The sequence below is a fragment of the Notothenia coriiceps genome, unplaced genomic scaffold, assembly GCF_000735185.1.
Source record: "Notothenia coriiceps isolate Sejong01 unplaced genomic scaffold, NC01 NC01_scaffold00011176, whole genome shotgun sequence".
Taxonomy (NCBI): domain Eukaryota; kingdom Metazoa; phylum Chordata; class Actinopteri; order Perciformes; family Nototheniidae; genus Notothenia; species Notothenia coriiceps.
The window spans coordinates 1-6,856 of record NW_011343877.1 but is presented as its reverse complement, the minus strand read 5'-3'; positions in this window follow the sequence as shown (position 1 = coordinate 6,856).

Sequence of the window (6,856 nt, the reverse complement as noted above, 5' to 3'; positions counted from 1 at the left end):
CCACCCCTGCTCTTCAATTTTCTCCCTCTACCTACCTGCTTCACGCTCCAGTAGCTCCGTGGCGGGAGCAGCGCTGTCTGGCGTTTGGCTCTGAGCGGCACTCATTGTCAATGCGGTTCATGTTTAGAATTAGCCATTTAATGAGAACAAAAGAAATTAATTGGTGGTTTAAGCCTAATGAGACGTCTGTGAAATGAACGGGCCTCGTCAATAGAAACAAATAAAATCCTCCAGCTTGTTGTTGTGGAGCATTATTCTGACAAAGCTTTTGACACAATGATGAATAGCAGGTCAGGAGAGACCATCTGTGCTTTTTTAAACCCCTGCAGGAGGGGGGTGGAATGTGAGCTGGCTCGAAAAGAGGGTGATAAAAGAGAGGGGGGGGGGGGGCGGAAGAGGGGAGAAAAGCGAGAGAAAACAGCTGGAAAAAACAAATTCACCGGCTTTATTCATCGCCTTTAGCCATGATAACGCTGTCATCCATGGTTACCAAGGAAATACAAAACCCCGGCATTCAGCATGTGAAAGGCGCTGGGTCTCTGACTATGCGTCCAGAAAGCCAAAGAGCTTCTGATTTCGAGGGATATTTAACCTCCATTCAGACGCAACCAAAGGCCTGGCTGTTCCGCGCTGAGAGGCAGTGGTTCAGCCTGATTGGGGCAGGAGGGAGGGGGGAGAGGGGGGAGGAGGGGAACAGGCAGCGCATCACAGCTTCATTTGTTCCACCCTTCTTTACTTTAGCCTGTCTCTATTCCCCAGTGAAGAGCAGCATTTCCTCTCTATCGACCTCACTTCCCTCCTCACCGCGCTCCGCCTCCTCCCCCTCCCCCGTCCCCTCTCAAAGTTGTAAATGTATGACCTGAGGAATAAATTGGATGGGAAGGAGGCAGAGCCAGAGAGGGGCAATGCATCTCTATCATGTTTCCGTGACCTTTATTTACTGCGCATTGAGCAACATCTTTGTCCATTACATGTGTCTGCCTCGCTTCCTTTGCCTCTTTAATGCCCCGGTATGGAAGTTGTGGACGTGATGGAGGTGGTTATCTGCCCGTCTTTGCCCCCCCCCCCCCCTCTGCGGCCACCCAGCAGGCCCGGCCCTGCCCTGCCTGTTTGTGTATCATGGAGAAACTGTTTGCTTTCCTGCGCTGATCAAATAAACAGGCCATGTCTTTGGGGGCAGGAGGTTGGAGGAGTGGTGTCTGTGTGTTGTTTAGCTCTCTGGGTGTAGATAAGGAATTGTTTGATGGGCTAGAGAGAAACGAGAGCGATTTAGGTCAGCTAATCTGATTTACACAGAGATGGTCTGGCCATTGCAGGGAGCAGTAATTACATAGAGGGATTAGAAGCCCCCCCCCAAAGCTCGCAACCTGCAGAGAGGAGAGAGAGGTGGAGGCTTTAAAGGCCGCAGAACTGCTGGAGTATGTTGCGGCAACAACAACAGCTTGAGCAGTTCTTGGTGCAGATTAAAAATGGCGGGTATGGCGCTCAAACAAAAGGGGGCATTTGGCTAAAGTAGTATTACTTAGCTTGTTTACACGCATTTACATCTGCTTTGTTCCCACAATTATCAGAATTAGTTTCTGTTGCCAAATATCACAGTTGTGTCTGCCAGGGCTGTACCAGCTGATGTCCTCCGTTTAGTCGTTCATCACATCGTTTTCTCTTTCCTCTCCAGGAACTTGTTTACAAGGTACACGGCATATCATCATGTGTTATGTCTCTCATACTCTGGATCAGCCTCAGTCACAGCAGCTGTGTTTGAGTGTGCTTTGCAGATTGATCTCTTTCAGCCTTGACTTTCTGTTCACGATTAGAAATGTTTCCGTGTTTCTTCTAGGTACACTGAGCAAATATTCTTCACTCGTTGCCATTTGTCTGCGTATTTAAAATGCACAGCTGAATAATTGCACTGCCAGAGCCATTACTTCATCCACAGGAATGACTTGCACGCTTGGCTGCTGTTTCTAGAGTGTGCTTGGCTAATCCACTCATTGCTTTGTGCATTCAGTGCTGTGAACCATAGGGCACCCGCTTGGATGCCCGTGCATAAATTACTGCCATGGAACATAAAGTGCTGGGAGGATTTTCCTTAACGATCGCCAACGCTTTAAACGCTTCTGCTTCAACAGTCGATACTGCTCAGCCCATTCAATTATTCAGCGGCCCGTCCCTCATTAACAAAATCCTGACCTTGACATGTCTGCCCTATTTCTCTCCCCTGACAGACTCGGCTCTCCAAACGACTCTGTTTGCTCTGATATTGGCTTGGAAATCCATGCATATTGATAAGTTGTTTGCAGTGTAATTGAAAATGTCAGTTATGAGGCCCGTGCACACAAAGGTCGGCCCCAAGAACAAAAGCTGACAGGCTGTTATATATGGAGCACATGTAGTATAGGGATGAAAGAGAGGAGGGTGACAGTAGAATGCATTAGGATTACTCTATTACTACTTCATCCACTATGTACCAAAAGGACTAGGTAAAACATAGAGAGATAAGGTGTTAAGATGTTTTAATCCTGAGGTAATTAAATGACTCCATTCCCATAAAGCTTTATAGATTGGTTTTTGTTCACCTGATTGGAATTCTAATCTTCCTCCAAAGGTCAAATTGTTCATCATTCATATCTCATGTTCTGGGTAAACATCCACGGCTCAAACGTTCGATGACACTTATGAATATGCTCAGCAAATTGGTAACCCGCCATCTCTGGAGGAGTCACAGGTGTCACAGGTGTCCTGTGGGTGCTGCCTCACCTCCGGGAAGTGTTGTACCTTGTGCATCAGTGATGTGATGTGTCAATCAGAAGCCGCCGCACTCTGCCCCCCCCCGAGGCACAACCCCCCGCTCACGATCTGATGCTCTTAATCTGCTCCACAGGAGAGGGATCTGAGGGTTAAATCGCTCGCCACTATTTCTACATAAACAATGATTTGAACCTCAATCCCCAGGAACCTCAGCTGGCCGACGAGCCCCCACCCCCGCCATACCCCGTGCTGCCTGCAGGCAGAGTGGTGACTGCCTGCTGGTTCTTTAATCGATTGCTAATGGGTTCAATTCCGTCGTCGAGGAGCTGCTTGGAACCTGGCCCTGAGACTGAATGAAGTGGAAATACCATTTGCGGCTTTATGAGCCGTTATACTGCAGCGAGAGACCTCTATTCGCCATGCTTGGTAGCGCTGCCGAGAGTTTTGCACCACCGCCTGATGGTTTTTCTTTTGCCGGCTCCGACTGCTTTCGTCTCAGTGCTCTCCATTTACACTGTGGCCTAAAGCATTTACATCCATTCAATCTACAACAAAATGGCTTTGCTTTGCTGCATTCTTCACAAGGGTTGATGTTTAGGGTAATTACCATAGTATATCTCCCTTGTACACATGAGGCCCAACAGATTCTCCCCATCTTTAAAGCTGTGATATTATTCATCGGTTTTTACCAGTGTGCCTCGCAGGCTTCTGGGATCACTGTGTCTTATTACCCACAGCAGAGAGCACGCCGTTCAGACAGTATGAAATATGTGAATAGTGGATTAGTTATGAAAGTGCAGATGTCGGTTTTATATTGCAGTAGCATGTTTCCAGCTTCTGTGGATGTTGCAGAGAGAGAGGTTGTGCCTCGTACCCCGCTCCCTGGTTTACAGATCTGCCCAGATTTCTGCAGTGCTCTTCTGAGCTTGCTCTGGCTGAAATGCAAAGCTAAGCAGCCAACACTGCTCCACATTTCACATCCAGTCCCAGCAGACATGTGCTCTTTGAAGCATTTCTGGGCCAGGGATACAAGTCTTGTTTGTTCAGTACTTCTGGAAAGAGAAAAAAAGAGAGGCAGAAAAATGTAAGCTATTTTTTTCTTTCACTATTGCAGAGAGTAACATTCTTTGACGTCTCAACAGAAAGCCTTGTATTACAGCACTTGCTGCCAGATGCCTTGATAGAATCACCCATGTCAAACAGGAAGAGAAATAAATGCTTCATTGAACTAGAGCTTAGCTCAGTGATGGTGGGAGGGAGGAATGGTGAGAAAGAGAAAGGGAGGGGCGACAGGCTGCTACAGTGCGTGGGTGTCAGTACACTAGCGGAGGGTTATTCTCAACCCTCAGTATAAGCACTTTCTTAGATGTGGTGTGAATAATTAGTGCTCCTGGCCTAGATAGTCTCATCAATGAACATCTAATCTTTAAGAAAATGAGTAAGAATAAAGCTGTAATCAAGGAAAAAGACATTCTTGGTAGGCGCCCCGATGCCAGCAGTTGCAGCGGGGGTACAAGGCACATGTTTGTGTTTGTTCTCTCAGGCTCATCTTCCAGCGCCAAGTAGAGTATGACAGGATTTACATGCAGGTTTCTAATCTTTGTAAGCGAACCTGTTTCGGGATGTAATTCACATGGTATGTCTTTTGATTCGGATTAGTCTGGGCAATCCTCTTACCCGTGGCTCAGTATAACTTATCACTGACAAGGCGGTCTCGTGGAGCAGTGCAAATCCTCATATCCACCCCTCCCAGACTTCCAACTCTTAATTCTAATCTGTCCAAATCTGATCTGAGACTTTAACTTCCAAATACCTCTTGAAAGCCAGAGCTCAAACTGAAGTTCATGCAAGGGCTTTGGATTACATAAATTGAGGTTAGGGATTTCCAATATGGCCTTATGTTTGAGAATAGAGCAGGATTTGGATGTAGGTTGTCGAGGCAAACCTCATGCATTTGATCATCTTTTCCCTTCAATGTTGAACCTTAAATAAAGGGATCCTTATTCACGTTCTTATCAATATCTTTTGGTAATTGATATTGTACCTTTTTGTAGGAATTAACAAAAAATACATAACTAATTCTACACCCTAAAATATTCTTTTTTTGCTAATGCATTTATTTAATGTTTAGAAATAACACATTGTGCGACAGAAAAAGTCTTCCTAACATCGCATACTTTACTTGATGGTGTGCTTTGACGTGCAAATACCATCAAATATGTATATGTGTGAGTCACACTCCTGATCCTTTAAGGTTCTTTATAATTCAATAAACAGGATTTAAAGTAGAGCAGGCATGCTCCACTTTTTCTGCCTCCGCCGGAAGGCCACAAACGGGTTCTTATTAAACGTTGTAAGATTATGCCTTAATCTCACCGAACACATGTTGGGTGGAATAAAAGCAATTTTATTTCTGAAACAGTGCTCCACACAGCTCTCCCTCTCTATAAGCTTATCCCAGCTTCTGCTACAGAATGAAAAGTGTTGTTGGCCGTGCCAAAGCGGCTGTGTGTTTTTAAGGAGGCTGGAAGATCAAGGTCCTAATTGAGAGCTATACCATTAATGTACCTCTGCCAGTTTCTGACTGTACCTACTGCCCCGAGAGACAAAGTTGGTTCCCAGTCGGAGAGGATTTGGGTGCCATGTTCTCTGCTCTTGGTGAGACAGTGGTGTGAAGATGAGGATAAGCCAAAGCTCTAAATCCCAGACTCAGCTGTCTTATCTGGAGCTGCTGGGCCGTGTGGCATGCTTTAATGGAGGCGGCTCACTGTCTGAGCTTTAGCTACAATCGCATTAAGATTCCCCTTCACCTCAACTAGGCTTGTTTGTTGTCAGTTTTTGATTGAATCTTGTGAATTAAGGTTTCATCTCGGTTAAAGTCACCCCACGCTTTAATTCTCCTGACTACTGTGTCCCCAGGAAGGAACAGTCTAATTTAATCTCTTATCTTGTGAGAGAATACTAATAATACGCCATGTAAAACGGATTTGCCTTTTTGCCTTCCTTGTTAGCCGCACAGGAGAAAACCTTAAGTACAAAAAATGATCACTTATTTTATGCACATGAAATGAATTCCACTTTTGATTCAAACAAAACACCACTTCTTTTGGCATCTAATGACAGAAACAATGCTAGTTAACAAAGCCCTTTGAAAACACCACGGTGCAGGCCTTTTAGAACAAGACATTTCCTCCCTCACATTTCTTCTTGCCACCTGTAAATGAGACATTTTATTAGGAGGAAAATTAAGCCTTACACAAATTAAAGAAAATGTTTAAAGAGTGAGCAATAACTCATATAATGTGACATACATGTTCTATTTGAAGTTATTGACAATGTGATCTTTATGGAAACTTACACTTTAAGTTATAAAGGTTAAGATACAGGAATACATATGAGAAACATACGTGAAATGTACACAGAGAAGATGGTTTTAATAAGAAGGAAACTGTGTGTGTGTGTGTGTGTGTGTGTGTGTGTGTGTGTGTGTGTGTGTGTGTGTGTGTGTGCCTGTGTTTGAGATAGAGAGAGTGTGTGTGTGTGTGTGTGTGTGTGTGTGTGTGTGTGTGTGTGTGTGTGTGTGTGTGTGTGTGTGTGTGTGTGTGTGTGTGTGTGTGTGTGTGTGTGTGTGTAACCGTCTGGTTATCAGTCGACTTTCATGGTCATATTTTACTGTTGTAACCGGTCCTTACCTAGAGGAAAAGGTTTGGCATGAACATTCTGTGAAATAGAAACAGAGTGAAATATCCTCGTCTTATCCTCTACGGTAAAAACATTTAAAAGGATTTGACAATCAAAAGAATAAGGGTTATAGAGCGGAAATGACATGTTTAATATGCTTACTCAATCAGCTAATTGATTGATAAACCAAGGTTGACTAAAACCTTGATAATCTATTAATGGTTCATTTCACATGACCAACATTTGAAATGCAAACTGGTTAAAATCCCCTGGGATAAGTAAAATATGTTATGTTGATTGGTTACAGCCTCTCAAATGGCAGAACGGCTCGTCCACACAGCGGCGTGCGTTGACTCTTCAACGCTTCTGTCCATTCACTGTGAATGGGGTGACGTCACATTTCGCCGAACTGCATTGTGGGAGCAAA